Here is a 24848-nt window from a genome sequence, read left to right on the forward strand (position 1 = left end):
GTAGAAACATGTAGACAAAAATAATAATCATTAGTAAGAACACCAACGTAAACACCCAAATTACAATAGGCGATACACCGTTAGAAAGAGTGGAAAAAATATGCTATTTGGGCTGTAACATTAAGGATACTTGGGATTACAGAAATAAAAACTCGTATTGAAAAAGCTAGAAGCTTTTTCAACAGCCTTAGGAAGATTATATGCAACTTATCTTTAAGTATCAATATACGCATAAGAATTCTTAGATGTTACGTCTTTAGTGTCTTCCTCTATAGAGTAGACAGCTGGAACCTTACAGAAGATGCCATAAAACGATTAGAGGCATTTGAAACGTGGTGCTACCGACGTATGTTGAGGGTCTCATATATACACCACACAAGTAACATAACTATTCTTCAAAGGCAAAGAAAAGACAAAAAAAATTATTAACACCGTAAAGAACAGAAAATTGGCTTACTTCGGCCACATCATACATAATAATAAATACCGACTTCTACAGTTCATTCTACAATGCAAGCTTGAGGGTAAGAGAGGCCCTGGACGTAGACGTCTATCCTGGCTGGCCAATCTTAGGAAGTGGACTGGTCTAACGTCAACTCATCTATTTCGAACTGCTGTGAATAGAATACGGTGGGTCAATGGGGTCGCCAACATCTCAAGAAGATAGGCACATTTAGAAGAAGACCTAAGTTAAAGTTTGGGTTTGTGTTCGGCTGTTCCTATTGATCGCTATTATATTTCTTGCATAAACAGGTTTGCTATTACCAGGGACAGTGGTAAACACATCGGTGCTCCTTCAACTGATTTATATCTTTGCTCCTTATAGATGAAATTTGTGTTATTTAAGCAGTCTTTTGTTAGATTAAAGCTACGGTTTTTTAGAACACTGCGCAGCACACAGCATACACGTACAGCAAAATCTGTTGTACTCGACTCACGGCAGTTTTGGTTGAGTCGGTTTGTTAGATTAATTCGCTTAAATATTCTGTCGCTCTGAAAACAAGTTTAGAAATTAGTTTCACGTTTATTCTCTCAAAGGTTGTACGTTTAAAAAAATTAATTCTTGCAAACTTAACGCAATGATTTTATTACTCCAAGAAGAGGAGGAAGGAGAAGAGTTGATAACTTTAAATCTAAATAAAAGAAATAAAAATGTAAACGAAATTTTTTCATGTCTTAATACAGAAGGTGCTTTTAAATTAATAGTCGAAGAAAGATTGTTTTAAAACAAGGAAAAATTTCGAGAATATTTTAGACTTTCGAGGGATTTATTTGGAACTGTCTTACAATTTGTACTAGATCCACTAGTCTTTTATCTTCCTCGGGAAAAAATTTAGTAGGCATCACTGAATTATTACAATAATAACTATATAAAAATACAATTATAATTTCGGTATAGATGTGTACGCTGTGAGCTCAGCTGAACGTTTGCGTCCAAATCAAATCGTAGTTCGTAGTTGATTCCAGCGCACACCGTCGACGTACACGGCTATCGCTCTGCAGTGCGCGCAGCTCAGCAGAACCTAACAAACCGTTATCATAGAGAACCATTTCTTTGATTTTGACGAACGTACGCGGCGTTCGACTGACTGTGAGTTATGCGTCGCTTACTGTTCTAACAAACCATAGCTTTAGAGTATCCTATGGTATTGGATACTTTTTGCTTATAATTTCTCATGATTCATCTATAGGAACATTCGTGAAAAGTGAGACCACATCGAAGCTGACTAACAAATATCCCGACTCAAAAGTCACATCTTTCTGCGTATGGTTGTAGCTGTTCAGCCAGAAATTTTGCCAGTGGTTGTAGACGAGATCCGATAGAATTAACTATTGGTCGGAATGGTAATCCTGCCTTATGCACCTTGATTAGCCCGTAAAGTTTTGGACATCTTGACGACTTCTCTCTAGGTATGAGATGGACCTGTTGTTATTTCTTGATGTCTGAGGCTTTAGTCCTTTTGTTATTTTCTCTAGATATGTTGTATGGTCCGACGAGATTATTTGATATACTGTATCATTTGGGATGTAATGTATTTTTGCTTCGTAGCCTTGAATATTCATTACTACCGTAGCGTTGCCAGTGTCAGTTGGAAGCACGTTAATTTCTTTGTTGTTTTTTAACTTATGTAAGGCTTCTTCGAGTGTTAATTTTTTTTAGTGATTTAGCTGTTCTTAATATTTTTGATACGTCTTGGAGTATGATCTCGGCTGTTTCCGCTGGGAGATTAGTAATAGTCTCTACCTCGGTAATGATATTTTCTACAACAATTCGTGTAGATTTAACTGCAAAATTAAAACCTTTTGAAAGGCTATTCGTAACTTTATCCAATGTCAGATTTAAAAAGCTATAAATTAATCTGTTGGTTTCTGTTTGGGATTTTTGTTTCTTCTTTGGCCGCTGTTGTAGTAATAGATTCTCAAACTTTTTGATTTGCTTTTTCTCAGTGACGGCAGAGTCTGTTTCTGCTCGAAAGTTTGTCAGTTTATCAAAAAAAAATCCACGGTGTGGGATGAATTGTATACTTAGTTTAAGGTGCAGCTGTAATAACCCTGAATTCATTTTGTCGTAGTCTGGTCTGCTATCATGCATCGATTCACCAATCAGCGCTAGGCTTGCCCTTCTTAAGATGTTTTTGGTAACATATATTGATGATTATAGTTGTTTCCTGTCCATTATATTTTATTTTGATCTCGTCACTCCTTGTTAGGTCTCCCAGCGTGTTTTCTGTAATTATTCTGAGTATTTACATTTCTGCAGCTTCCAGCATTATCTGTGTTTTGACTGTGTTGGGTCTTATTTTTAATGCTTACGTCATTATTGTCTTATATTGGCTTTATATATTCTTTATTTCATCTCACAGATAAAGTGTCGGTTACGGCATATGGTGTTATTAAGGCATCCTGCTAATCCATTTATTGTTTGTACTTGACCTCTTACTTATTTTTTCAACATTTCCATAGCTAGACAGTGTATCTGTATCTGTAGAGTAGGGAGGGCGAGTTAAGTTCCACAGCACTTAGGCCACAATTGGCCCATTGTGCATCCTCCCAGGGAGCTGTCGTCCATCCTGCCATTTCTAGGAAGGTGGGCAAGTCAACAGGGGACATCTTCCTTATGTGGGCAGGTGTGGGCCAGGACTCTCCGAACGCGTACTTCCGTATTAACGATAACTCCGGGCATTCACATAGGACATGCTCTACAGTTACGTCTTCTCTTTCACACTTCCTGCATAGAAAGCTACCTAGTGTCTACTAGCCCCAGTGTGTGGAGGTATTTTCTTGGTTGGCAATGGGAAGGTAAAAAGTCAACTGTCAAGCATAGATGTTTTATAGATGTTTTTCATAGTCATTCCCAAGTACTTCTTTGATGCTGACTTTTCAAGGTTATTTAGTTATGGGAAGAAGGGCAAGTCTACATCCTTGCAATTCTTCTCATATTCTCACAGTTTACGTATGGGAGTGAGATTTGACAATTTCCGCGATTGTTGTAGTTGACCAACCAAAAAGATCCCCAGATCCTAAGAGTCTTAGGCCTACCGCCTTCCTAGCCAATTGGTCAGCAATGCGGTTGCCTTTATTCCTATTGTGTCCTTTAAACCACTTCAGTATGATGTGTGACTCGTGGCACTTCATTACTAACCATGATGTGACACGTGGTCTATTTAAGGTTAGTAGCGCTTGTCTGCTATATGTGCAGATTATTATAGTTTCCCGGCTATATATTTTTGGGTTGTCTCTTTTGCGGCTATGGAGATAAGAGCCAGTTCTGTCTGACCTACGCTGGCATTTTTGCCCATACCCCACTTTATTGTTAGGTTCAGTGATCTGGAGTATATCCCGCATCCTGAGCTTTCTTCCATTTTGAAGTGTATATGCAGTACGTATTTGCCATGTTTGTCTTCTTATACTGTCTTGTTTCGATTTTGTAGGGTTTGTCAAAGAATAACTTTGGTTTATTTAAGTGGCAGCCTGCCTGTAGCAGGGGTAGCGCATCCAGCTCTCCCCGTCAGAAACGACTTTTCAATTGTCCCATTCCTACATCAAGGTTTGCACCAGCTGAGCGCAGTCACATTATTGTCACCAGCGCCATCTCTTTGACATATATGTCTAGAGGCGTGATGCCAATGAATGACCAACTCCATTGCAGCAGTTGATGTTGTTTTCATGGCACCTGTTATATTTATGCAAGCCATCCGCTGTATATGGTTTAGTTTGTTAATCACTATTGCTTGTAGCACTTATGGTACCCAATAGCTCCGTAAGTTAGCATTGGCCTAATGACAGCAGTGTAGATCCAGGCGATCACCCGGGGCGAAAGGTCCCAGGTGCGTCCGACCGTTCGTCGACATTGCTCATAGGCAATATATGCTTTTTTAGCTCTACCATCTAAGTGTGAGTACATGTTAACTTCCTGTCAAGGGTAATATCAAGGTACTTCAGCTCGTCAGAAAAGTTTAGACTGTTTAGAATCCTTGGGAGTATTAAGCCAGTGATTCTTCTTTTTCTGAGGAAGAGGACCATCTCTGTCTTCTTAGATAGATAGTGAGTGATAGATTTATAGATAGTGAGTGTTCTTTGCACGATGTTTCTATTAGTCGGAGAGCAACTTGTCATCTCTCACATAGTGTGTTCTCAAACTTACCGCTTTGCAGGACAGCAATATCGTCTGCATAGGCTATTGTGTAGAACCCGTCGCTGCTGAGTTGGTCAACCAGGGCGTCTAGAACTATGTTCCTGACGAATGCTAACTCTATTGATTTTAAGTTTCCATCTCATTGGTTCTTTACTGATCACGTTGTTGAAATCTTCATGTTAAATTCTACCGCTCTTGTGTTAAATCTGTGAACTAATTTTTGAAGGCTATCTTCCCATTTTGTATTCTCTTAATTACGTCATCCATGATTAGATTGAATAGCACAGGGTTTAGTGTCCTGTCTTATTCCATTTCTGTATCTATAGGTTCCACAAGTTGTCTATCTGTTCTGACTTCCATCTTATTGTTTTCAATTGTTTTAATAATATCCAGCAGGATATCTTTATTATACAACAGATGTATTAACTTAAAGCTATAAGAAGATATAGATAGGAACTATGGAAAAGAACGTAATAAAAAAAATGAAAATAATTGCGAAAATCTAAAGGAAAAATTGTAAAAGAAAATTCTAAATGAGCTCACTCCCCCACAAAAAGTGAATTTTCAAGAACTACAACACTTGCTTATGATCAGAAATATAAACTTTTCGGAAATGGAAAACATTTATGTATGCGTTAAACCCATCTAGATGTAAACTATTTTTAACGTTGACAAGTTATACTTTGCTACTCATTTTTAAAAAATCTTTAATAAATTTAAATTGATAGGATATTTTGTAGGAGACTTACTCTAACAAAAAAAGTAAACTATTACAATATCCTATGGCAAGTGCTCCTATTAAAAAGCAAGTTCTTGTATTTATATTAGAGATACAAAATGATGTTTCTCTTTACTGTTATTTCTATTGAATTTTGAAATAAGATTTATATTTCTTGTACAAGTTTCACAAATAACATGAAGCCCTTAATACGAAACATTAAAGCAGATATAAATTTGTTAAAAAATCAATTATAAAACGTTTTCCAGGTCTTGAGGTCATTTCACCAGTTCGACAAAATGTTTTGAATCATCTTTTTCACTCCCAACCGAACTTTCTCTTACACTCTTTCAAAAAACTACGTAACAAGTACGTCTAACACATTTTCTGGAAAATCCTGAAATATCTAGAATATATATAGATGTTAAAGGGTATATCAATACCTCAATTAAGTTTGAATTTTATCTGTTTTCTTTGAATACGTATTTGGGTACCGCTGGTGTCGAAGACCGTACAGCTTTGAAGGAAGAGGTAAGTGGGTCATGTATATAAACTCAAGTTCAAGGTATTTAGAAGTCATTTCTTAAAGATTTCTTTTACCGTGAGTACTAGTGAGAGAGTTAAGAACGATTTAGTGACATCTTCAATTTAAATTCCGAAAAGTAAGTGTATTTAAAACATTTAAAAAAAGTATATTTTTAGAAATATTTTTAAAGAAAGAGGAAATAACTATTTTGGGTTTTTTTAAGAAATTTTTAACAGTTGCGTCACTTTTCCGGGTGTTCTAATTATTTTTTTATGATACACCATTCAAAATTTTTGCATTTGAAGAAAAGTAGACTCATATTAAGTTGAAATATTGGAAAAGCCAATAAAATCATATGAAATTTCATTTTCCTCTTCTATTATTAGTTTAATACTAGAACTTCATTTTATTATTTATAGACAAAATGTAGTGACTATATAATATTTTTCCCTTCTTGTAGACTTTATTTATTCGATTTTAAACACATCCATAGTTGAAATTTTTTTAGTTTAGTTTTTTTATTTGAAGAAAATGTATTTATTCGAATTTCTTTGATCTTGTTAAGTTTTCAGATCGGAAGCCGGTTTCAAAAAGTAATTTTTAAATTAAAGAAACGTTAAATTGGAAACAAAAAAAAATAAATTTTCTCGTAAATAAATCTTTCTGTCCCAATTATAATGATAATTTTTCGACTGTTCTAACAACCATTCAAATTTCGTCATTTTGTGTCATGTGGAACAATTTCACCCAATCATGTCAACATTAGACTGATAATTGCATTCAGTGCAATTTTCAATCCCTATGACAACACGATCGAGTTTGACAACTTCATCCAAATAAATGTCAAAATGTCACGTTTCATCTAATCTAATGTTAACTTAAATTTTAATTGTACTTTCACTAACTGTACTTTTAATAAATAAATGTTTCGTTATGTTGAGTTATGATTTTTTTTTCGAAAAATTATCCGCCGAATATCCCTCGGACATTGATGAATGCCTCATAATTTCATGACAAATTTATCAAGCTCGTCAATTTTTCAAGCAAGGAACGAGCTTTCGATTGTCATGAAATTATCTCGTCTGTTATCAATGTCCTAGGGATATTACTACTGATAATTTAGATATGTCATACATTTTGAAGTATAAAATATTTGGATAAAAGAAGGACTTTCTGGCTCTATTTTATTTGATTAGGATTGATGTGACCAACTAATTGGTTTATCTGAAATCAATTTTAACTCAGATGTCTATCGCGCCAGATATTTGGTTTTTATTGGTAGGTACCATGCATCCTGTAATATGCACTCGGGCCATCAAAATCCTATTGTCTAGTAATTTAGAAAATAATTTTAGTGGAGTAAATCACAAAAAAGAAAAACCCGGAAAAACTCATGATACTATCTTGAAGTAGTAAATATTTCGTCTAACATTTAGTTTTCTCTGAAAATAAAAATGAAATTCTACTTTATTTCATACTTCATAAACAAATATTTCAATTTATAAACGACCCATCTCCGGTATATTTGTTTTGTGTTGACTAACATGTCAAAGTTTTGGTTTAAAAACGTTTTTCAATATGGATAACCAAATTCTACTACATTCTACTGAGATGATTGTCTAATTTAGTAAAACGAATACAGCCTGTTTAATTTTATGCGAGATTTCGTTCGCAAAAATTCCATTCTAGGTATATCGCTCGAAAAACGGTGGTTTTAGTGGGCGGTGGGCATAGGTTTTTATTCATTAGTATTCTTTTTACTTAGTTATGTTCGTTGATCGCGGACATTGTACTCGGACTTCAAGAACAGTTCTAGAATGCCCTAAAATGTCCAAATATCTTTACTGGGCGTGACCAGAATGTCCTAGAACTGTCATTGGACGTCCAACAACAATGGCCTCGCGATATAAGAGCGTACCTTCATGAATATGTCTGGCTCAGCCAGAGATATTTGTCATATAGTCTATGAGAACTTTCTTCGGCAAAAAAGCTTTGAATCTTTCCATTATAGTCTAAGATCCCACTGCAAGATCATTACGTTCATAACGTAGTTTATCAAACTCACATTTTTACATACATTTAAGAATACATGCAACAGCCTGCCAGTCAAGAAGCGGCCGCAAATATTTTTAATTCAATTAATAGTAATTAATTTTGAACAAAAATTTTATTTTCATTTATTTTTTAAATAAAATAAGTTGCTCATAAGGTATGTGCATGTTTTTGTATATCAAATTACAGCTAATTTTTTTGAATGTGATGATATAAGGTAGCCTGAGAAAAAATGGTCGCAAATTAGGGTTACCATCTGTTAAAAACGCGAGGTATTAAAGATAAAGTAAAATAGAGTTGTGCGCAACGACACTGGTTTGACAAGTGATAATATGTGTATTAGTGACACTATATATCGACGCATGCTTTAAAAACTCTGACAAATGACACTAGCCATGTTTATTTTATCTTTGTTACCTCGCGTTTCTAACTCTGGCAACCCTAATTTGCGAAAAAAATTTTTCAGTCAATCTTATATCATCATATTAAAAAAAATAGCTTTAGTTGATATAAAACATGCATATACGTCATGAACAGCGTATTTTATTTAAAAAATAAATTAACGAAATTTTTTTTCAAAAATTAATTACCATTAATTGAATTAAATTTATTTGCGGCCACTTTTTGACTGGTAACCTGTTATTAATGTATTCTCCTATTCTTAAATGTATGTGAAAATGTCAGTTTGATTAGCTACTTCATGAACGTAGTGATCTTGCAGTGTGATCTCGTACTATTATCTTCCAAGTTACTGTTCATACATTTTTATTTATTTATTTTAACGTTTAGTTTTGTATCTCCTCGTTCATTGCTAGGTTTAGTCTTAAAAAAAATATATAACTATTCTAATGTCTTGGTTCTCTTAAGTTTTTCTGATAAATATTTTAGGACGATAATCCTATATTTAATTTTTTTAAATTGTTTCCGTAAGATTAAAAAAATTTTCTGGCTTACATCTGGTTTTGCAAATTTTTTTTTGTTATATCATTAATTTTGTTTTTTACTTTTTTGTTATATATTATCTTTTGTTCTTATGTGTCTGTTTCATTTGGCGACCGTATCTCAAAATTGAAAAGTTTCTGGTGATCTTAAGCTGCTTCAATGATAAAATTCATATATTATCAAGTAAAATTTTTAGTTCGGCTAATGGTTTAAGTTCCACCTAAAAAAACTGAAGAACAAATGTATAGTTTGGTTTTACTACTCTTTAATCTACACCAGCCTTCTTAAATCTAATATTTCCTAATAATTGTATATCCTATTCTGAATATATCTTTTTCCTTATTTTAGTATTTTGCAATATTTTCTCACTTTTTCACAATTTTTATCGAAATACGCTTGTACCAATTATTGTCAAATTCTATAACCTTGTCCAACAATAACAACACGATAGTATCAATTTATAAACCTAAATATATTTCTCCATATTTTTATGAAGTTTTACATTCTCGAAAAAGAGTTCATTTACCTTGATCAAACCAAAGAATTTAAAAGTAGAAATCGTCACTGCATGAATCATTTCTGTTACACGAATAATTAAATAAAGTCTCTTGAGTAAAAGGATGTGAATCTGATTTTTTATACAGATGTTAGTTCAAACCTGTACTTAATAATTACTTTATAAAAAGAGTATTTTGACCTAATTGTGTTACAATTTGATTTTCAAAATTTAAAAATAAGTTTCTACCATGAATATTCTGAGTGGGAATAATATAAAAATGTAACGAGATAAAAGAACTATGGAAAAATCATGACAAGTTCAATCTGCACAAGAAACTCATAAAAGTAATGTACAGACAGAAATAACAATATTCATAAATAATATTAAATTTAATAGGGAAATTCCCAGTGCTTGGCTGTATACCATAGTTTTAAAAAACTTGACTATGAAGTAAAGAATTCCTAAAACTGTTTGATGTTGAAGGAATTAAATGGTTCTTGTTCTTCTTCTTCTTCTGGAAGATTGTCACTTCATCTCTTGCGCGGTCGAGCGATACATCTTCGACCACTTTGTGGTGATTTGTCACAGTTAATGTGTTTGTTACACCATATAGTGGTATTAAGGCATCCTGCTAATCTATTTGCTCTTTGTGCTTGATCTCTTACTTCTTTTTCAACGTTTCCATAGCTGGAGGGGTATTTCCTAGGTATTTCCATTACTTGTTCAGCGCTAAGTCCATCGACAGTTTACATCTTATTGGTTCTTTACTGATTACTATTGTACTAGTTTTCTAAGTTAAAATCGTCATATTAAATTCTTTAGCTCTTGTGTTAAATCTGTAAAGTAGTATTTGAAAACTATCTTCATTTTAAGATATCAATAAAGCATCGTCTGCGTAACAGAGAATTTTAATTTTAATATTTCCTACTCCGTATCCTCTTCCTTTTTTGATGTTCTTTATGACTTCATTCCTGATTAGATTTAATAGATTAGCCTTAAAAAAATCATTGCTTGTATCTATAAGTTCCGTAAGTTGTCCATCTATTCTGACTTCAAGTATAGATGTTTAGATGAATCTATTCTGACATTTGTATAGATGTATTACATTTTTAAGTCAACTCTGTCAAATGCTTTCTTCAAGTCAATCAACCATAGGAATGCTGGCCTATTGTATATTAATGATTTCTCTGTAATCTGTTTTATGACGAATGTTGGATCTACACATGGCTTTCCCGTACGGAAATCTTGTTGCTCATACGCTAAATTCATGACCTGATTTATTTGTTCTTGCAAAATTTTAGATGTAATTGATACCTCTGTGGTTTTCTACTGTTTACTTATCGTCCTCTTTGAATAATAGGATTAACTCGCTTCTGCTCCATTCTTCTGTCATTACCGCTCCACCATATTTCAACAATTCATTTAATATCCAATCCCTACCTTCAGCTTTCCTGTTCTTTAGTTTTTCTAGTGTTTTTTGTGCTTACTGCTTGTTTATGTGAACTTCTTTGTTAATCATAACTTCTGGTGTTTATGGTTATAACTTCATTTGTTATTACTCTGCATATAACTTCTTTAGATAGTCAATCCATTCATCTTTCTAGATGTATTTAGTAATTCCATTCCGGGTTAAACCTCGTCGATCTTTCGACATCTTCCCTAATGTCTTCTTTAGGACTTCCTTCAGACACTACATTGTTCACTACACACTGCACTAGAGTAGTACAGATATAGTAAAAATACAAAATGTATGCCCGTAAACAAATTACTACCTACCTCTTATAAAAAATGATTGAAATACTTATTTACTATAAAAATAAATGACCAAAAAGGACACTTTTTGGAAATCTTATGTAGAGTAGAAAAAGTAAGATTGTCCTTTTGGATGCTGCATAGTACGAAATAATAGATATGGAGGGTTAAAATGAATAATTAAAAAGACATCCAAATTATTATTTCGTATGTTCGGATTTTGACTGACGTCGACGCCTTTATGGCCTTCCATCCATTTTCAGTAATTCAGTTGTTCATCAATGAATGAACTAGCGAATCTTACATAATATTACATTTATTTTATTGAAAGCGCTTCTGAGTATCTCAATGAGTCGTTTTATTTCAAGATTTCGACCCCATTGTTTATTATAAGTCACATCCCAAGTAACTGTATCTGGCTAGTTTCTCTAAAGCTTTTCCTTGAACGTAGATTGTTTGGTCTTCAATCTTGTTCTTACTGCATATCTGAGATTATTCACTAGTGTTCCGTTAATTGAAATACCTTTATTGATGTCTTCTAGTGCCTCTTTAACGATCTCTTCTGAGCACATATTAAAAAGTAGAGCGGATAGTATACATCCTTGTCGTACTTCTCTTTTTATAGGTATCTCTTTAGATTTTTGTTGGTCTACTCGTATTATGGCTTTCTGATATCGATATAAATTTGTCATGATTCCCACATCCTGATCATCTATTTCTGTGTTCCGTAATATGTTTGCAAGCTTTCTGTGTTGTATTTTTCGAAGGCTTTCTCAAAGTCAACTAGACATATGAATACATCACAGTGGACGTCTCGACACCATTTTATGAGTGTTTATATAGTGAATAATGCCTCTCTCCTCTCTATTGCCAAAGCCTTTTCTAAATCCCAGTTGGTTTCCTGTTACTCTATAGTCAAGTTTTTTGTAGACACGTTTATGTATCACTCGCAAGAAGACTTTTAAAATATGGTTCATCAAGTTGAACAATAATAAGCTGAAACAATAGTAATCAGCAAAGAACGAATCAGATGTATAATAGAAATCGATGGCATCAGTATTAAACAAGTAATGGAAATAAAATACTTTGGAATTACACTGTCCAGCTATGGAGACCTGGATAAAGTGATAAATCAGTACAAAAAGTAAATAGACTGGCAGGATGCTTGAATAACACCATATGGCGAAACCGACATATTAACTAACACTGAGGTGAAATCAAGAATTTGTAAAGCCAGTGTAAGACCAACAGTGATATTTGCATCAGACAAAGACCCGATATAGCCACAAAAAAAAAACTACTTAAAACGGCAGAAATGAGAGTACTGAGAAGAATTACAGGAAATACGCTGAGAGATCGGAAGAGGAGTGAAGACATTAGAAGAGAATGTAACCTGCAGTGTATAAACAAATGGACGCTAAAGAGAAAAAAAGAATGCAATAACCACATAAGCAGAATGGGGGAGACCCGAGTGATCAAAATACCAAAAGATAAATCACCAATCGGTAGAAGAAGTCTCGGACGAGTGCGCAAAAGATGGAGATAGAGAGAGATAGAGACATCCTTCCATAGAGATATTAATCCGCCAATGGACAAGCAGAATTGCTTATATAGAGGAAAAAGAATTTTTTTCCCAAAATATATGTTGCTTGTGTTAATTTGATTTTTAGCACTTAAAGTACTTAATTACTAAATAACAAAGCATGGTTCAAAATAGTATTTAATTATTTGACGATGCAATGACTGAAATTTTTATATCCTGTATTCATAGAACAATCGTAATACTATTATATATAAAACAATGAATTTTGGTTCTGCTACGGAAAGTATTGTATAAGCTACAATATTAAATCGTCAAACAATAAGATCATTTGGCAAAAAGTAAAATTCGTATACTACGATGTAATACTTAATCACCAAAATTGATCATATTCCTAATTAAATGCCTCCTGCAAGACTTTCATAGACTATCATATCGACAGACTTGGGTCGATAAACTTTCCCCTTCTCACCGATACTGATGTCAAAAAATTTCACATTTCACCATATGTAACACAAGAAAATTATTTAAAATAAACGATGTGTACGCCTTCTTTAAGATGCTAGTTTTAGCTCAAAGGCATGTTTGCGGTTTAATATTTTTAATGACAAATAATTATACAATAAAGAGATATTCGAGAGGTTTTTAGGAGAATTGTAATTCATTAAAAATAGCTGAATGGGTAAATATTATTAATGGGTAGATTGATTTATCAATGGTTTGTCTATCGTATGCGACTCGGAACTTTTGGTATTCTTTTTTATGTATTCTTGTTAGAAATAATACACACACTAGCTGACACTCGTGTAATTTCTTCGTCATTGTAAAACAAATCATTAGTATTATTAAATTATTAATATTACCTGCTTAGCAATATTTCAACTAATCGATTCTTAATATTGTTATATATGAAGGATTTTAAATTCCATGGATTAAATATGAATGACAGAATGATGAAAATCGAGTGACTTGACTATAGAAATGATGGATAATTTTTATATTGAGTGGTTCCATTCCAAAACTCGCCTTGCCCACTTTAAATAATATTTCACAGTTCGCAAACAACGTTTTACTCTTCTTCTTCTTCTTCCTTCTTGTATGTAGGCTTTAAAGCCTGTTTCTTCTTCAATATTAGTCTCCTAAATTGTTTAAATGATCGCACCATTTTTTTATTGGTCTGCCAATACTTCTTCGTCCATTTGGTGACTTATCTCGTGCTATTCGTACTATCCTATCCTCTGTCATTCTACTAATGTGTTCGTTCCACTCCTGTTTCCGTTTTGTCACCCATCCATTTATTTCTTCTATATTGCGTGCTCTTCTTATGTTTTCGCTTCTCTCTCTATCCAACATACTTTTCCCTGATATTCGTCGAAGTATTTTCATCTCTGTTGTTTCTAGTAGTCGTCTCGTTTTAGATGTGTCAGGTCTTGTCTCCACCGTCACCGTGTATGTTAATATAGGTCTAATTGCTGCTTTATAGATTCTTGTTTTTGTGTCTTCTCTTAAATATTTGTTCTTCCAGATTGTGTCATTAAGATATCCCGCCGCTTTACTTGCTTTTAAGCTTTGTTGTCGTACTTCTTCTTCAACATCTCCGTAACTAGTTATATCTATTCCCAGATTTCAGAACGTTTTACTCAAACTACGGAAATTAGACAACCTGATAATACAGTAATGCATTCTGTTATAATATTGACAGTAGTAATTCAGTCCTCATAACCAAAGTTATGTTTATGTTTAATCCATATCGACGAAATTCAATAAATAAAGATGGACAAGACTAGTTTTGGTATAACTGCTTGGATAAGACAATTTATGGAATGATAACACATGCATCTTTTAATATATTTTATTTTTATTAATTTTGGAACCTTGGTTTTATAATATGAAATATGATTTATTACGCTATTCTAAATTCTTGTCAAAATGTTTTCCTCAAGGCCCCCTTCGCAAAACTCATTCGTTTCAGTATCTTCATCTACTCCTTTAATAATTTTGGTTTGTTCCTCACAAAAACTCCTAAAAAATGTTAAATCTTCTCGCTCCACCCAACGCTCTCCAAAGTGGGAGTCCAGTAACACCTTGACGTCCTCGTCTCTCTTTTTATTTACTGGGACACCTTCCTGAATCTCAACAACTTCCATCTGGGTTGCTCGTTTCCCATGTTTAAAAATTGATTTTGCCTCTTCTATATTGCTGTTGTAGTTTTCTTTGCTCTAACTTTTATTTTTCTTCATTTTTTCAATTATAATTATGTTGGTCGTTAAAAACTTAAAATTCCAGGACTGAACACCTTTCAAGTATTGCTTTGCCACTTCTATCCAGGACTTTACTCCATAATCTGTCCATTTAGTAACCGTTTCCCTTTCCATAAAAATATCAACATACGTTTCAGAGTTAGTTATTTCACTAATCTTCCTTAATTTCTTTTTTATGATACCAAAAACCCAGTCAGATGGTAGAAACTACTGTCCTCTAATGGGAAATACCAGTTCAATTTCTTCAATATGTGGTTGTGCGTTTTAAACTAGAAAATAAATACACATTGCGATAATAGTTAAGTTTCTGTTTCGCCCTCCGCAGACATCCAAACATAATCTTATTTTGTTGTAAGTAGACTATAAGACAATAAGACTTAATAAGCAATAAAAAAAATGCTGAAGCAATTTCATTTGATCCTTTGCGAAATTCTTGCTCCATCCAGATGAATATAAACAAATTGTTATTGTAAAATTTGGCTTTTGAGGAACCTTTAACGATAGTTAAGTTATATGTGTACAGTTGGCGGCTGTAATAGGCGATTTGGTCTTGCGGATTGAACAAGCATTTTAGAAGTTAACATTAACATTAACAAGCAGTTAAAGAACTGCACCGGGAGAATGTATCACATGCTGGCGAAGTAAAGCGGATGTTACATTCTAGGCGAAATATATTTCTAAAAAAAGTTTTTTTAACTTTCAAATTGCTTTCAGGTACTTGGTCATTACACATTGTGAGTGATATATTAATAGTTAAATCAGGAGATAAATACTGTCGGTTACTTTTTTCTCTGCAATAGTGGACATCAGAACATTGTAATTTTTCAAAAAACATTTTGACTGCCTGTTTCTTTGGAGCATAAAGGGGCTTTTGTTTAAAACCACCTCGATTCTCTTTCGGAGGTAAGTCGTTTAGTAAAAAAATGCGACTAATTCTTTGCATGCGAACCTTGGAAATTTGAAGAAAAATCTTAAATTCATTTTGACATACCTGTGCTTTAAAGTCCTTCATTTCCCTGATTTTTACAAAGTACTTGATAGCTACCGACTTTCTAGATGAACCTGTTGTTTTTGTTCTAGATCTTGAAGGGACACCGACAGAAATATATTTGAAGATAACGTTGTCTTCTTTAGCCTTTGTTTTCATAGAATAAAATAGAATATGAAAATCTTTAATATCTTGCATTGTGAGCATTGAACAGCGATATGTTTTCTTCGTTGAATGCTTGCATTTTGAGAAACCAGGTAGTTGAAAGGCCCGTGTCTATAAAATAGGAACAAAAACATAATCTAAAATGTATAATTGCAACTTGGATAATGCAACCTGGCAGTAGAACATATGGAACACAAACAAGAAAAACAACCTACAATATGGTGGAGATATGCATATGATGTTTTCTCTATTTGAACTTACGGACCATAAGCATTGCATAAATTTCTGATGGACATCAAAAATAAAGAAGAATCAATAAAATTCAAAATGGAAAAAGAAAACAACAATTCACTTCATTTTCTGGTTAATCGCCGAAAAAGACACAGGATATGCAACCAAAGTTTACAGAAAACTAATCCACGCCAACAGATATTTAAATTACGACTCAAACCACAACGTAAACATCAAAAAAGGTCATCATATCATTAGATAACAGAGACCGAAACAGCTGCTCCAATGAAAATGCAAGAACTTGTTAACCAAGGATTTGACAAAAAAATGACTACTCATTGTCATTTATAAACAAGAAATTTCACAATATTGAAGAGAAGAAACATAAAACACCATAAGCAATGTAGAAACACTCACAAGAAGAAGGAATTCGAAGATGACAACAATACCATTTGTAAAGGGCTTATCAGAAAAATTGAAAAGGATATGACAGAAGTACAACATGACAACAACATTAAAAACAACCAACACATTGAGATCTACTTTGTTCAAAACGAAACCCAAAAACACAAAAAAAAGATACAAAAAACTGCTACTATAAAACATTCTATGAATGCAACAATTTCTATGTGGGAGAAACCGCAAGACCTCAAAGTGTCAGAAGAAATGAGCATGAAACATACATCAAAACAGAGACTTCGACCAAATCTCAGATATGCAGACATGCCTGGGATAACGAGCACAGTGTACAATGGAAAGATGCATCAATAACTATGAAAGAAACAGAAATGAAAAAGAGGAAAATCAAAGAAGTAACTCTCGTCCTACTTAATGAAGACAAATGTGCAACAAACTCATCAGCAGAGTGTAGAAGGCTTTGGTTGTCAAAACTAAGAGAAGAAGTCAACAACAAGAACATAGCAACAATAACGGATTAAAGGAAATCGCAGATAACAATACATATGCAATACACAATACACAAACATATAATCAACGTTAAACACACTTTATACAAAGAAATACTATTCTCGTCTTAGTTCTTCCAATGAAGCAATAATTGTATTTTTTCCAATGAAGCAAATTTTGTTTTTTAAATAACTCTATCATAACTCTATCATTCAATAAAACCTCTTCATACAATCCATTGCCTAGAAAACCGTTTTTCACACTGTTTTTTTTTCAGCTACTGATCGCGTTTCATGAAATTTTTTAACTAGTTTTCATACGCATGAGTGATGAAGTTGTTTTGAATGAATTTAAAAAATACTTTTTTATTATATAATTCAAATAACTAAAATTTCTTTCAATGTAGGTTTGACGTGTTGAAAAAAATGTGTCATTAATATAAGACATTAGACAGCCTGTAATAGACATTACGTTTAGTTTTTAAAAAGTGTAACATTTTTAATAAATTGATACTTTTGCACAAGAACAAAGTTACTTAACATGAAAAAAAATTATTGATGTCTGAATTCCATGAATAGACCATGTGTCACACATGGCCTATTCTCTATTTACACTTAAGGTACACTAAGGTTTTATGGTACTGGAAGGGAAGGTGCTGATAAATTACAGATGCCTATATCGTTAAAAGATGACCCCTTTGGAATAAAAATCGACCTGCTTCAGAATTTCGACAACCCTGTATAATATATTACACACTAGTACGCTAGTTCCGAAATAAAAAAAATTCATTCAAAAGTTTATTTATAAGAAAAAAAGATTAACAACCTGTCACACGTCTTTTAACGAAAAACTTTGTTATATTTAAATCACCTTGTTACGTTTCAGTAGGTACATATATTGCTAAATTTAACAAATAGCCTTCCAAATCTAGATTTTTCTGTTATATACTATATTTAAGAACCATAAATTAAAATTTAAACAAGACATTTCATTTCGGAGCAATATCTAGATTTTTTGTACAGTAGCCAACTTTTTCAATAAGTGGAACTAAAGTGTAAATGTCATAATTGAATAAGTAGAAGATGAAACTTTGTGTACCATTAAAATTAAAACATTGAATGAACAATTATCACGTTAAAATTCAAATTCTTTCCACACAATTGACCAAACATGCTCTCATTTAATCTAGGATATATAACGGAGAAATTATAGGACTTCAAGCACGACGCAACGGACAATATTTTTATTGCAGTGTTTACCAGAGTATAAACAGTATAAAGATGAAACGTTTAATCTTAATTTTTAGATTTTAAAAGTAATTTTGTAGAAAACAGAAAATTTATAGAAAGGTATGTAAAGTTTTCAACGTCTTCTTCAAGCTTTGAAAGTATCATCATAATTGTTTTATTTAACTTATTTCAATTGATTGGAAGCCTGCATTTTAATCAATTCCAAAAAATTGGCATTCTAAATGAAAATATAACTCCATGAAAAAAATTTAAAGTTTACATAACTGATTCGCACTTAACACTGCAGAAGAAACTCCAATAATTTAGTACTTTATATAGGATATGAAAATAGTCTGCAAAGGCTGGTCTACGGATTTATCATAAGAAAAAAGAATTTAATATGACAATCTCATTTCAAAACTAAAACAATAGTATTCAGCAAAGAACCAATCAGATGTAAAATAGAAACTGATAGCATCAGTATTGAACAAGTAGTGAAAATAAAATACCTTAGAATTACACTGTCCGGCTATGGAAGGAGACCTGGACAAATAAGTGAGAGATCAAGTACAAAAAGCAAATAGACTGACAGGATGCCTTAACAACACTACATATATTGTTCTGAAGCTAGTTTCTTGTGGCATTTTAAAGTAATTACTATTTAAATGGGAACAAGCCATTAAAAGTTAAAGTACGTTTATTGGCCATTCAATTTCCAAGTGGAAATTGAAACGCCAATAAACGTACTTTAACCTTTAATTGTGGCTTATTTCCATTTAAATAGTAATTAACACTACATATATGGCGAAACAGACACATTAACACTCAGATGAAGTCAAGAATTTATAAAGCCAGTGTAAGACCAATAATGACATATGCCTCATAAACAAGATCCTACACAGCCACAACACAAAGGCTACTGGAAACGGCAGAGATGCAGAGATACTGAGAAGAATTGCAGGAAATACGATGAGAGATCGAAAGAGAAGTAAAGACAGAAAAAAAGAATGGAAAAAAAGTATCGAACGAGTGCGCAAAACATGGAGTGTCAACCTTCCATAGAAGTATTAATCCGCCAATGATCAAGCAGAATTGCTTATAAAGAGGAAGATAAAGAAGAAGAAAATATAGGACCTATATATCACGGTGTTTATCATATCTAAGGTTAGGTAGGCGTCTGAGGGGTTATATATATATATATATATATATATATATATATATATATATATATATATATATATATTGTTATGATATGTCAAATCGAGAAAAATATTGGTTTGTTTAAAAATATTTCAAAGTTCAAAAACATTAAAATAATTCAGATAAGTAGGATAATATCCAACAAACATTTCGGAGAAGGAAAGTTATTAAATTCTTGGATTACCTGTACTAAACAAAATGTAAGCTTTGCATAAATTATTTCTTTGTTATACTTGAGTGACCCGCATAATTTTAAGTGAAAACCAAAGACAATTGAAATACATTAATGCAGTGATTAAAGACAATAGAAGGGATTATAGAAAGAGGTTTTTGTTAGTTTTTAAGAATTATAGAAAAATATTATTTGTAAATAAGTTTTAGGAAATTTATAATTATAGGTAAAAATTTGTTTGTTATCGAAATGAAAAAATGGGGGAATTGTGACGAGTTTTGATTGGCGGAGATTGAAAAAGGTGGGATAAGTATGTAGGAAAAAGTTTAGGGAGATTGAGGAGAGAGAGGAGAGGATCAGTTGGTTTTCCAAATCTGTAAGAGGAACAGTGATTGTTCTCTGGCGGTTCCTGAAATGTAGCAAGCAGTAGTGTTGAATGTTAGTGAGTTTTTGTGGAGTTAGTGTATCTGACAGAAGCTGAAGCAGAAAAATATTGTAAGTCATATTTCTCTACTTATATTCCAAGAGTCACTGTTCAGGCCAACGAGAGATTCAGTTTATCGTAAAGAGAAGATATTCCAAGAGTCATTTTTCACTCGGGCCAACGAGAGATTCAGTTTATCGAGAGGAGAAAGGCTATCATAATTTGAATGATTTGTGCTTTTGAAGGAGATCATTAAGGACGATATACTTGCAACAATCTGTGTAAGATTGCTGATTACATAGGGAGCGGTTGAGAGGAGATAATATAGTCTACAAGGAACAAGGATTTGGACCACTCATCATCAGAGAGAGATATTTTGTTTTCTGCAGTTTTTTCTTTTATTGATAACACAATTTTTACACTTAATTTAGAAAGGATATAAATATTTTGATTAGGAGAGTTAGAATAGTTTGGGATTTTGAGTTTTCAATTAATATTGTTTGTACCATAAATTTTGATTGTTCACGTACGGAGAACAAAATTTTGAGAATCCTTATATGAGATTTGTTTATTGAAAACTTTTGAGTGTGAATTATTTCATTATTTTTATTTCAATATATAGTGTTAGATCATATGTGTTTTTTATTATTCCGGTATTCTCTGGATCTTACCTTTCACATGTAATAGCATAGATATTGAAGCACGAATTTAACCTTGAGATAAAAGAATTAAAAATTGTGATAGAGTCATAATCATATCATTTAAATAATTTTAATTAATCAAAAAAATTAATTAGCTAATTATTGCTTGGCGCACCAAGACTTTAAAAATCACAATAATATATATATATATATATATATATATATATATATATATATATATATATATATATATATATATATATATATATATATATATATATATATAACGAGTTTATTACAGCTGCCGCCGTTTCTCGCAACCTAGCTTCCAACGCTTGCGATCGTTCCAGTCATCTACTTGTAGACCCCTATCTTCCATTGCATCTTTTACTTCTTGTCTCCACAATCTTCTTGGTCTTCCCTTTTTCCTGCGGTTGGTGGGGATCCACTGTAACATTCTCTTTGGCCATCGTTGATTATTCATCCTTTCTACATGGCCATACCATTTCAGCCTTTTGCATTCTATAGTTTCCAGGACGTCAATGTCTATGCCCATACGCTCTCTGATTTCAGTATTCCTTACTCTATCTCTTCTAGTGAGTTGGCAACATCTTCTCCAATAATTCATTTCCATTGCTTTTATTTTGGATGCGTCATTTTTATTTATTACCCAAAGCTCTGAACCATATGTAGCAATGCTTTCTATGATACTTTTGTATATCCTAATTTTTGTGTTTCGGGTGATGTGGTTATTCCAAAGTATACTATTCAGTTGACGTATTGCTGAATTTCCTTGACCAATTCTAGTAGCTATTTCTTTTGTATTCCGACCATTGTTTGTAATGTTTACACCGAGATATTTATAGCTATCAGTATTTTGAATTTGTTTGCTTCCTAGTTCTAAGTGCTTTCCTTCACCTCCCACTACTACGTACTCTGTTTTTGATGGATTAATTGATAAGCCCCACTTAGTATATTCTTCATCTATTTTTCGTAACATGTAGTGGATATCATCTTGATCTTCTGCAAGTATTACTTGGTCATCAGCAAAATGCAAGCTGTACAGTGTATGGTCTCCAATTTTAACACCCATAGGTTCACATTTTCTTTTCCAAATATCCAAAACCCCCTCTAAATAAATCTTAAAGAGTGTAGGTGGAATGCAGCAGCCTTGGCGAAGTCCTTTGGTCACTTTTATCTTTTTTGTCACTTTTTGTCCAATCTTTATTACACTCGTCATATCATCGTACAACTCCCTTACAGCATTAATGTAAATCGGTAGAATATTCTTGTCTTCTAGAACCTGCCACAGCTTGGCTAATGGGACACTGTCATACGCTTTTTGAAGATCAATAAATACCATGTGTGTCTCCATATTATGTTCCAAAAGCTTTTCTATTGTTTGTTTTGGGCAGAACACATTGTCTATACAAGAACGACCAGTACGAAAGCCACTCTGATCTTCAGCGTCTTCCCAGCAATCTTCAATTCGGCTTTTAATTATCTTCCCTGAGGGGTTATATATGTTGTTAATATAAGATGTTGTTAGCTATTTTAATTCATAATAGGGTATGAAAAAAGCTCTTTTATAATGCTTGCCTTCTTTGAACCGTTCCATTCCTGAAACGCGGTACTTGCTGCATTCCATGAAGAGCTGGGTAGTATGAGTTGATTTTATTTATAAGTATCCAGAATTAGTATACAAAGCATTTAGTAAATTCGGGACAATCACATTTAACACAAAAATGCTCATTACGCTCACAAAAATTTCACTCTAGTCTAGAGTAAAAATTTAACGTTATACTGGCGCTTTGGTACTTATAGTCGGTTCGCTATATTTACGCGGGTTTCGGATTAACAAAATTATGCTAATGACTCATTGATAACCAGTTGCAGTAAACGACTTCCCAGAAAATTAGGTAAAAACTGCATTAATGGTCATATTTTAAAATACATTAAAATAACATTAGGGTAGGTATAAATTTGTTACAATATTGCAGTTAAATTGATTCTTTGCCAGTGTTGACATTGTATGTTTGGTGGAAATATTTAAAAATGCCTAGACGTGTGTTAGATGTAGATAGTCTAATTTGTAGTGTACATAAGTATTTTACGGATGAAAAAGAAAATGGCGGTCCTTTAAAATCGGCAATGTCTGTTCAACAACGCGTATGTGATGCTCTAGGAATTAGTGAAACCAAACTAAGAGGAGTATTACAAAATCGCAATAATGAACGGCCGAAAGAAGATCACCGAAAAACTCGCCTATCATTGAAAACGAAAGATATTCCAGATGGAAAAAAATTTGAAATTCGTGATACCATTTATCGAATGCGAGCCAACAAGGAACATGTGACCTTAAATACAATTCTCTCGGAATTAAAAGAGAAAATTTGACGAAATTGGCAGAACAAGTCTATGGCAAGTGATACATAATTTGGGTTTCAAATTTCAAAAGGAGGATAACAGAAAAACCCTTTGTGAAAGAAGTTCTGTTGTGCATAAAAGAATTAACTTTCTAAGAAAATATTCTAAATTAAAAGAAGAATGGGCAAATTTTATATATTTAGACGAAACATGGATATTTTCTAGGGGTGCAACCAAGAGAATATGGCAAGATGATAACGTAAAGTCTATCAAACATACTGATGGAGAAGGGAAGCGACACATAATTTTACATGCAGGAGGGAAATCGGGTTTTATAGAAGGTGTTGATTTAATATTTTCATCTAAATCAAAATCAAGTGACTATCACGATAATATGAACACAGAAATGTTTGTAAAATGGTTACATAAAAAACTTCTCTCAGGTTTAAGTGAGCCCAGCGTAATTATTTTAGACAATGCACCTTACCATTCTGAAGTATTAAACAAAAGTCCAACGAATTCTTGGACTATTAATAAAATTAAAGAATGGTTGACAAAGGAACATATACCATTTACACAACATATTTTAAAATCAGAATTATTACGCTTGGCAAATATCCACGCAAAACCAAAAACCTTTGTTGTGGATCAGATTATTGAAAGTTACGGTCATCAAGTTTTACGTCTGCCACCGTATCATTGCCAGTTTAATCCCATCGAATATATATAGGGAATAGCAAAACAATATTATGACAACCATATTGGGCCTAACGGTTATAGCGACGACGCAGTTCGGGAAACTTGGCGAAAGGCACTTTCAATTGTAACTCCAGAAGTGTGGTGGAACTGAATATTCAAGTGCGAGAAATTAATAGAAGATTGGTGGACTCGTGAAAATAAAATAAACGAAATAAGTCCAATCATAATAACAATTAATGGTGATGACAGTGATGATGATGACGATTATGATATTTTTGATGATAATGACTGATTTTCATTTTTGTTGGCAAGTTAAATTTTTTTATTTTTCATTAGAAATTCTCTCCATGGAACAAATATACACAGACCATGTTTTCTGTGTGAAGTGTAATATAAAATTATTATTAGGTTTATATTAGCCACATTAGACTCCATTAATGAAGTAATTCTCCTTATTATACTGTCAATTATATAAAAGATTTTCCATTATTATTTAATTAAAAAAAGTTATGGATTATTTTTCATTTCATTTGACCAGTTAATATTTCCCCAAAGAGCAGGTAATTAAAACTGGGTACTTACAATAAAATTTTTAATCCGAAACCCGCGTAAATATAGCGAACCGACTTTAATGATTTGGTGTTTCAAACACAGGTAATGTGTTGTCAATCATAAAAGATGAATTATTTTAATTAAAATTACATTAAAAGAAATCGTGAATAAGCAACCAAGATCATCAAAGAAATTCAAAGTTAAGATTTTATCTTTAATAATAAAGCAATTATACGTAGTAATCAGTAAGGAAATATTGCAATGAACAATAAATACGGGCTCCTAATGTAACAGCTAACGGCCACCATCTCTCGGTTCGTTAACCCGATAATTTTTCCACCTGTTACT

The 24848-nt window shown here is 32.8% G+C and overlaps 1 protein-coding gene across 4 annotated transcripts in view; it reads left to right on the top strand.

Moving 5' to 3' along the window:
• The first annotated feature begins 5897 nt into the window (after positions 1-5897).
• Positions 5898-24848, top strand: part of LOC140432389 (uncharacterized) — a 74070-nt gene continuing 55119 nt past the window's right edge. For all 4 annotated transcript variants that reach the window (XM_072520248.1, XM_072520250.1, XM_072520249.1 and 1 more), the window contains exon 1: positions 5898-6016. The gene's annotated coding sequence lies outside the window, so the exon portion shown is untranslated. The remainder of the gene's footprint in view (positions 6017-24848) is intronic.

The sequence above is a fragment of the Diabrotica undecimpunctata genome, chromosome 1 (genome assembly GCF_040954645.1).
Source record: "Diabrotica undecimpunctata isolate CICGRU chromosome 1, icDiaUnde3, whole genome shotgun sequence".
In the NCBI taxonomy this organism is placed as follows: domain Eukaryota; kingdom Metazoa; phylum Arthropoda; class Insecta; order Coleoptera; family Chrysomelidae; genus Diabrotica; species Diabrotica undecimpunctata.